Source organism: Lactuca virosa, chromosome 4 (genome assembly GCF_052849685.1).
Source record: "Lactuca virosa cultivar CGN04683 chromosome 4, Lactuca_virosa_CGN04683_v6, whole genome shotgun sequence".
Lineage (NCBI taxonomy): Eukaryota > Viridiplantae > Streptophyta > Magnoliopsida > Asterales > Asteraceae > Lactuca > Lactuca virosa.
This window is the reverse complement of record NC_136429.1, coordinates 27,397,957-27,408,424: the sequence shown is the minus strand read 5'-3', so window position 1 is coordinate 27,408,424 and position 10,468 is coordinate 27,397,957.

Below are 10,468 nucleotides of genomic sequence, written 5' to 3'. Positions count from 1 at the left end.
TTTTTCAAAAAAACAATAATTTTAATTTATATATTTTTGTATATTTTTATTTTTTTAGTTAAATAAAATGAAGAAAATAATAATTAAAAAAAGAATTTTCAGATTTTTCATTTTATTTTGCATTTTAAAATTATTTTTAGATTACGTCTTGCGGTCTCACAAAATTAACATAGTCTCAAATAAACCTGAATATATAGGGAAGGGTTATATTGAAAATGAATAACTAGGGCAACACATAACCAATGAAAACATGACAACACATCACTTTAGGGTAACTACATAAATAACTTCCACAATGCATTACTTGTGAATAAAGAAATGGACACGTGTCATTTGATTATTGGTTCCAGCATATGTTGCCCTAATTATTTGTTTTCCATAGAACTCATATATATATATATATATATATATATATATATATATATATATATGGCTAGGTTATTTTGTTTCTTACATTTATTGTGTGCTAGAATGCACCAATATGAATTTAGTAAATTAAATAATTATTTAATTAAATAAATATAGATATTAAATGATTTCCATAATTATATGTATATTAAATGATATCCATAATTATAATTCTCTTTTTATGAAAACTAATTAAATCCATCATTAATGTCAGCAATAACATTCTTTCAGAATGAATTCGCATCTAGGTTTTTATATATGAGTTCGTATTTTGTTTTATGACTCATTCACTTAAAATACAATAAAGTTGCATGGAATATGAAGAACGAAAGTGTATTCTACAAGAATACGCTCTCATTCTTCTAGATATAAATTCATTCTGTAAGAATATTATTGTTGACTTTAATGACGAATTTAATTAGTTTCCATAAAAATGAGTTATAAGTATGGATAGCATTTAATATAAATATAATTAATACTAAATTCTATTGGTGCATTCTAGCACACAATAGATGTGAGAAACATTTGAACCTACCTACCTATATATATATATATATATATATATATATATATATATATATATATATATATATATACTAGCCGTTTACCCGCGCCAAGCGACGGGTGCAAATAGTTTTTCAGAAATTAGTTTGTAGAGATGATTAGTTCTTTTATGCAAATTGATTACTACACCAAATAAACAGTGTGTGTGTGTGTTAAAAACTCAATTCAAGGTAATCTTAAAACTTTCATACTCAACCTACCTGACTATATATTCAATGTTCATTAACATTGACTCAATCCATTCAATTTAGACTCATCCACAACATTACAATGTTATATAATACCTTTAATAGCAATCAAATTATAAGTCGGCGAATAGTTTATTTCGGAAATTAGCTTCTTTTCGGAAGACACTCATTAGTTACAATTTAACGGTTTGTTTGATATAGAAAACATATCATATTAAAAATAAGACACAATATATTGTAAATTAGAGTTTAGAGTTTAGTGTTTAATGCCGAGGGGGAGGGGGGTTCACTTAATAAATATAAGTATGCTATAGTTTTAGTCCTCCCTAATAAATAAAGAACTTTTTGCCACATGTCACATTCTCATTTATTTTGCCACATGTAATTTTGTGGTTATTTTAAATTAATTTTTATTCCACATGTCATTTTATGGTTTTTTTCATTTTACTAAATTCCAAATAGTATTTTAAATGTAATAATAAATGCATATCAATTTCATTAATGAATTTTCTTTCTAATTTCAAAATTACTAAATTCAAGATTCATTAATTTTCTTTATTTATTTATCTAAATTATTTGTTTAAATCTAAAAGAGAAAAAAAAACACTTTAATTTTTATAATTCAATATTTTCTCTCTTTTCTTATAAATTCAAACTTCTTACATTTTTAGAATTTTGTATTTAGTTTTTCTTTTAAATAAACCCATGTAATACATGGGTCTCACACCTAGTTTTAGAATATAATATGTTACTTTAGGTTAAAAATAAAAGTAACAACTGTTAACCTAAATAATTATATTGGTGTTATGGTTTACAAATAAATCTTATGTTACTATTTATTAAAATGAAAATGTTTGTTGTTATTTTAGGTTTAAAAAAGTTTGGAAGTAAAGACGTAAAAATATGATTATGTTTTACGTTAAATGTGACATATTTTTTGGGGTTAAAGATAAAAATACCTTATATTTTTTAGTATAAAAACATGTTTATGTACCTTTTTGTTAAAAAGATATACGTTTAAACATTTTATTTACTTTAATTTATTTTTTTAATAAATAAGTTATTTAGTGAAATAATTTAATATAATTTATAAAAAAACAGGTCTTAAAATCATATGTATACAATTGATAAGTTATTATGGACAGTTTTTAAATCTTTTTTAATTATGTTTTAATTAGATATGTTTTATTTTAAGCAATTAAAAAAACTAAAATTGCTTATTTGCAAACATAACGAAATTAATATAATGGGCTTGAATTCTTTTGGAGACAATGGTCTACACCTTTTTTTTATTTTCACAAATTAAGAAAGAAATTTGACAGGGCACATTGCAACCTGCACCCTAAATGAATATATATATATATATATATATATATATATATATATATATATATATATTAAATTAAATTTTATCAAAGAACCAAAAAAATTCTTGTCTTCATAATTAAACAAACATACAAGTTAACTTCTAAACAGTTAGCAAAACAAAAAAAAAGTCTTTATTTCTTTTTTTGCTACCTATTTGTTACACATAAAACCAAACCATTTCCTTGCAATTACTAAAAAGGAAATGAGGATGTAGTATAAAAAGTTGGCTAATTCATAAAGGAAACCCAATCACATTATGGAAACACAAAAACCTATCACACCATGTTTTGTTTGATTTGCATCTTTTTGCATGTCCTGTCTTCTCTTCAGCATTTGCTACTCCATTTGGTATTTTTACAACTGCAAAATATTCAAAATGAAAACAAAACCCCTGAAATTTACCATTGATAAAGATACTAAGACTCTATTCCACTTATATTGAAAGTATATTAATGAATAATGGGATAATTGTTTTCATACTTAACATACAAATCAACTATCAACAAAAAACTAAATATGTAGGTACCGGGATAACAAATCGATGAAGAGGACGGTAATGTCCAGATCTGTACAGGTAATGTCTAGATCTGTACAGCCAACAAAAAACCCAAATAAATTATTAACAACAAAAAAAATTGATTATCTCCTCTGTGTATCCGCCAAGAGCGATTCCATCAGGGGCATTTTTGTCTAACTAAGACCAAAAAGAGCAAAATCTCTATCCAATCCCCACATTGTTATTTCTACATCAGGGGTAAGAGAAACAAAACACCAAAAGGGAGCCGAACCAAATAGAAGCAATAGTCGCAACAACTAACAATAAGAAAAAGACAAACAACCAAACACCGGTGGAACACCAAAGAATAAAGGAAACATGAACAGAAACAACACCGCCACCAGAAAGAGAAAGAGAAAGTCAAGACATCACCAACACGCCACATCACAACAGACAGACCAGTTTTTTTTGAATATTCTAAGATTTAGTCTTTGTTCTTAGAATAAAAATACTTTCCTGGTAAATATTTTTATTTGGTATCAGAGCTTATGAACAAAGCGTTTATAAGCATGGTAGCTTAAAAGCCCATTCAAGGTTTGCAGGAAAAGGATATTTGTACCTTTCTTCTAGTTTTGTTTAAAAATCTTTGGTTATTTAAAGTAATATCGTCTGTATTATCCTAAACGGTTGTTATTGGATTTCTTATTTATGTGGGTCCTGTTTTCAAAAACTAATGTAAAAGCCAAAGTACACGCGATCAAGTACCCAGAAGGGGGAATTATGTGTGGAAACGTGAACATTTTTCAAAGAATTTTAGCATCCACAAGTCCAATAAGAATAGTAACTCCCTTAGTATAAATACAGAAGTTATTATTTTCTATGACTGATCGTTTTGAACAAGATATAGCAGATTGGTATAAACATTCCCGAACTGCTAACCTTGAATATCTCAACCTTGAAGAAACTCAAAAGGTCAAGCTGCCAGTTTTAAGTAATAATATTTCCTGTATTCATGATAAACTACTTTTACACGCAAAAGTTTGCATCAAACGTTTTCATCAGATACTTGAAAATCAAAAGGAATTACAACTTCGTTTAGAAACCTATGAGGAATTGATAAGAAAAACCCAGAGTGAAACCAGAAAAAGCCTACAGCAAATCTCGTTTGAAGTACATCAATATCAACCCCTCACTAAAAGTCAAGTTCTCGATCTAGTTCAAAGAATAGCCGAGCAACCAAAATTGGTTGAGAAAGAAGCACTCAAACTCACGGAAGACCTTAATCAGAAGATCCAGAAGGTTGAACGCCTTCTGCATGAAGTAAGAGCCTTCTTAACCTCATGAGCCTAGCTAGTGTCAGAGCTAGTTCGGACTATCAGGAAGCCGTCGGTGCAACAGAAGACTTTGATTCACCTGCAGTTGGATTTGCAAAACCATCTGATTACAAAAGTGGTGTAGCAGCGCAAAACGCAGCCATAATTAAACAAAACAACACCCTATTATATCTAGTAATAAAGCAAAACCAGAAGCTTTCAGAAATAGAAGAAAAGGTTGAAAGACTACAAAAGGAAGTCAGTCGTGGAAAAGAAGCAACACCCGCAGACCTTGAAGAATCCATCATCAGCTTATCCAAACGGTTAGACAAAGTTTCAATTACGGAAAAAACAGTCACTTCAAGAAAACAAGGTCCTATATACTTTTACCAAGATCCCAACATAATATTTAAAGAAGAATACAAGAAAGACTCGAGAAAATGAGCCACAGGGCAGCCGTTCTTAACAGAGAATCTGTAACCCAGACTCAACCACCAACACAAGAAGATCAGATACGAGGATATCAACAGATTCAACGACTTCAGTACAACACAAGAAGAAGTCTTCAGAGGACGTTTGGAACAAGGTACAACAGAACCTTAGAATCCATGGTTAGCCCAGAAAGACAACTAGAACTTTTAAGAAGCAGAAGGGCAAGTCTCGTTCCGGCAGAAGTCCTGTACTCCAACAACAGAACCACAGTTCGTCACAGAGTGTATCAACACTATTCAGAAAGAAGGATACTGGTAACAGAAGGGCAACAGACAAATATAAGGCTCTGTAATGATCAAAGTTACAGACAACTTCAAGAACCAGGGTTGCAACATGTACACATGGGATTAATTATGATCCGCATACATGCACTCCATAGGAGAGGAGCAGGGACTATGGCACTAGCAGTACTCCGTGATACTAGATGGGAAAACAGTACAGCCATCATAGGGACAATGGAAATAGACTTATCTGCAGGAACGCAGTTAATCTATATGGTGCCAAATATGATGATAAGCACAGAAGATTTCCATAACCACATTGAAGTTGCAATCCAAACTCATGGCTATGAAGCATGGCAAGGAGGAGAAAGCAACCTCCTGGTAACCATTAATCTCACCGGAAGATTATCAATCACCAGCTACATGGGCTTTGAATATGAAGTCCAAAATGCAGTAGACCACCTGGAAACAAGCGGAATCATAGCAATTCCAGGCGAGAATCTAAGCATATCAGACCTTGAGGGAAGAAGTTGGCACCTTCAACCATCAACTCAAGCAACAGTCAGAGTTCCAATCGGAGTAGCTGTCAATAACAGGCTTGACAGATCACAAAGCTTAAAGTTCACAAGATACTCACGAAGGCCAGAACCTAGAAGATACTCTGTTGACAATAATGATAGAGAAGTCCTTGAGCAAGATGAGCCTGAAGAAGAATTTATTGGGGCATTTATTCAACAAAACAATTGGGATACTCTAGGAGAGCCATCTGGAAAATTTGACTATCTGGTCAAATATGATCCCCCTTCTGAAACAATTGCAATAGAGGACATCATACCTTCCGGCTGGGAGACGGATGATGAACAAGACGAAGATGAACATGATCAGAAAGACCCCTTTGGTGCGATAAACACAGAAAAAACAGTTGCCGTCACAACCGAAGAAGACGCTATGGAATATCCAAGAATCCGAAAGCTCAGAAGAGACCTAGAGCAGTTAGCCTTCCCAAATACAGAAGAAAGCGGACAATATGATCCTCCAAGTGATCATAATATGGGTCTCCCAACCTACCCACCTGCTAGACAGCAACAACAGCAGCAACCCACAGGGTTCAACTATCCAAGAACCAATAGAGTGTTTAAAGGAGGATATGGTGAATACTATAATCAGCAGTGGACACATGAGTTTTACTAATCCTACCAGCAGATCCAGGCTTATGGGCAGACGTAATCTCCAGATGGGAGTCTATAACAATTAATAGACTCAACGACCAAGATTGGCTCGGCTATTCTTTGAACTAGATCGAGAACTTGACTTTTAGTGAGGGGTTGATATTGATGTACTTCAAACGAGATTTGCTGTAGGCTTTTTCTGGTTTCACTATGGGTTTTTCTTATCAATTCCTCACAGGTTTCTAAACGAAGTTGTAATTCCTTTTGATTTTCAAGTATCTGATGAAAACGTTTGATGCAAACTTTTGCGTGTAAAAGTAGTTTATCATGAATACAGGAAATATTATTACTTAAAACTGGCAGCTTGACCTTTTGAGTTTCTTCAAGGTTGAGATATTCAAGGTTAGCAGTTCGGGAATGTTTATACCAATCTGCTATATCTTGTTCAAAACGATCAGTCATAGAAAATAATAACTTCTGTATTTATACTAAGGGAGTTACTATTCTTATTGGACTTGTGGATGCTAAAATTCTTTGAAAAATGTTCACGTTTCCACACATAATTCCCCCTTCTGGGTACTTGATCGCGTGTACTTTGGCTTTTACATTAGTTTTTGAAAACAGGACCCACATAAATAAGAAATCCAATAACAACCGTTTAGGATAATACAGACGATATTACTTTAAATAACCAAAGATTTTTAAACAAAACTAGAAGAAAGGTACAAATATCCTTTTCCTGCAAACCTTGAATGGGCTTTTAAGCTACCATGCTTATCCAGAACGCCCTTGGGGCAGAAAAGTCCAATATGAAACAAAAACGCCAGAATGCAAGAAAAGCACCACCAAGAAAGCCCATTGGGAGATATCGATCAGGACAAGCAGGGGGGATAAAATGACGCCTACTAAAAGTTGTAATGAAGCATAACCAAAGAAACAAACAAGGGCAAAATCAATACACTGCAACATGCACCTCTCCAAACAACTTGAAAAAAGTAAGATGTAAAATCATACTTACATATTCTCTTCTTACACATTTGAACCTTTAATATCTTTAGCATCTCCTAAAACACCCTGGTGAAATACAAAAGTAACAATCAGATTCACTATTCTGTAATGATGGTTCTTTTCTATTTAGTAAAATTATAGAAACAATATTCTACCTGATGTTCCATTTGTAAATTCAGCAACCCATTTTTGGGATGTGGTCTCAGTTCATCTGTTGAACCAACATCCTTTGGTGCCCAGTAGCATCAAGTTTGCCTACTCCAAAGCTACATTCCAAAAATAGAAAACAAAAACAGAAAATACTTATAAATGTATGGATTTCTATTAATAGAGATTAAAAAAAGTTCAGATATAAACAGTCATGATACCCATTGCCTTAATTATACTTCTAAATTGTAACTTCATAGTCTGTTTGTTGTATGTTCCTATTTTCTGAATTTAGCAAATACATGTATAACCAAAGTTAAAACAAATAATATAACCTCTCTACTCCTCAGTAACAATTACATGTTTTTTGGATCAAGAACATCATCTTTTAGTACAAATACATTGAATATGTCTGAATCATAAGAAAAAATACAAAAGAAATAGATAAATCCTAAATATATAGAGTAAAATAAGTTTGATAAAGGTAAATAAAGATGTTGTGCAACAAATAAGAAAAACTTAAAAAAAAACCAAACCAGATCCATAGGTTGTTTACTTACTTATGTGGATCGAGAGAAGAAGAGAGAAGAAAGAGATGTGGTCTTGTAGTGGCGAGAGGAGGAAAAACTTAAAAAAAAACCCAACCTTTCTTTGAAACCAGAGAGCTCTAAAAGGGTCAAATGCCTGAAAACCACAACCCGAAACACAGATTTGATAAATACTCGAGTAAACATCCAAAAGGCAAAAATCAAATAAATGTTTCTCCACATTGAAGCAAAGTATTTACCACAATCTAAAAAAAAGGAATTGTTTTTACATCAGACCATGGATTTGGTTTTAATAGCTACAAAAATAAAAAAAAGCCACGTATCATGGAATTAAACTTGTACTTCAGTTGAGAATTGTCAATTTTGACCACAGAAACCAGGTTGTTCACAGGAAATGAAAAATACCAACATTAAACCAATAGGCAGATAGAAAATATGTCAAACAAAAGCTTCACACCAGTTGATGGCTAACCCTTGTCCAGATTGGAAACAACAACAACAAAAGCCTGAATTTAGATTACCAACGGTACTAAATATGATCGATTTACGAAAGTAAGAATATATATTCTTAAAAATTGTTAACATCAGTTTCAATTTTACACAAGATCGACAAGAAATTATGAAAAATATGATCGATTTTTGCATACCTGAATGGTTCCTAGGGCAAAAAGTGTGATTCCGGATGTTGCGGTGAGTGTTGTATTCGATTCCCACAGAGTCGCTGCCGAGTTTCAGTCCGGTGGCCCATCCGGCTACTCCGACGACATAGGCGGAAGCTTGGCAGGTGAAGTGGATCAGGTATTTGCGCAAAGGAGGTAGTGGTGGACGCTCGCCACCGTGAGCACTGAAGAGATCAGCAACGACGCTAAGAGAGAGACGGTAGAGATTTGGTTTGCTTTGGTGAGTATGGATCGATTCGTTTGATGGCGGCTGTTATGTGTTTAGGAGATTAAGGTAACACCGTGTACCCTATAGCGTTAATACCTATATGATTAGTTATATGCTTAATATTATTGTACTAATAAATACATATTGTACCTCTTAATTTTCAAGAAAGAGGCAGTATATTTAATAATATAGTATATATATATATATATATATATATATATATATATATATATATATATATATATATATATATATGTAGTAGTGGGGTACCCGTGCGATTCAACGGCACAGGGTTGTACCTTTCTGCAAATAGTAACCTTTTTGTGCCTATTTTTTTTTTCACAGATTGAGTTGTGCTAGATAGTTCTTTTTGTGCGGAATGGCTGATAGCAAAAACTTTGATTCCAGTGGGGGTTGAATTTTCTTTTGATTAGTAGTCACACATTTATAATATCATGTTATATATTTCTAGTTTATTTTATCTTTAGTCTCTCTTATTTTTATTTTATACATTTCTAGTTTATTTTATCTACTAATTATAATTTAAATGCAATATTTAATATTTATAATATCATGTTATATACTAATTTATATTAATTAATCATAAATATAGAGTTTAATATTTATTTATTGAATTCATATAAAAAATTAAATATAATATATATTTGTTAAAAAAAATTAATCATAAATATAGAGTTTAATATTTTATTTATGATAATATAATTTGAAATATTTTTGTAATGAAAAAATATAATATATATTTGTTAAAATCTAATTAGTAGAGGGGTGTATATGAAAATATATATAAGTTATAAAAATGAAATATTCTAGGAATATACTTTTTGGATAAAAAATGAGTAGAAACTAAAGTGGTTGGAGATGAAACACTATTTACTCTATTTTTTACTCCATTTATGTGGGGAAAAATGAAGATGGGTTGGAGATGGTCTAAGGCAAGTCTAATAATTCATATTAATAAATATATTTGTGGAATAAAGCTAACAACTTTGTTTTAATAAAATAAAATATGTAATATTAATAAACAAATAGTTAAAAAAAATACAAGAAGGTTCATTTTAATGAAATAAAATATATTTTTTTATAATAACTAGAAGGAATTTCGTCGCGCCAAAAGGAGCTGATTTGGATATTATTGGAAAGAAAATAGCGACATAGTTTCATTTATTGTTTTATTATTAATATGCTACTTTTTTTGTTCTTATTGTAACATTCTACTATGAAAATCCGACCCAATTATAGCAATGTTGAATGTGTAAATGGGTAGATTTTTCAAATAACAGTATTGAAAGCACGATGTTATAACTGCGTACATTTTTCAAAAAGAGATCATGTGTACCCTTTAGAAAAATGTTTGACTATATATTAAACATCCAAAATACCCTTTCAGCAAAGACAAAAGTACAGAAATCATACTTGTAACAAACTTTAATTATCAAAGTAACAAACTTTAACTATCAAAGAAACCATGTGTACCCTTAAATGTCTAAAATAGCCTTCCTAACAAAAATTGAGACATCATGTATGTACCTATTGATAGATGGATTAAGTCTGCCCATTTGAATTTCTTATCCCCTAATCTAATAAATAAGTAGATTTTTGCCACGTCGCATTCTCTAAAGACCTCCAAATTGATTTTT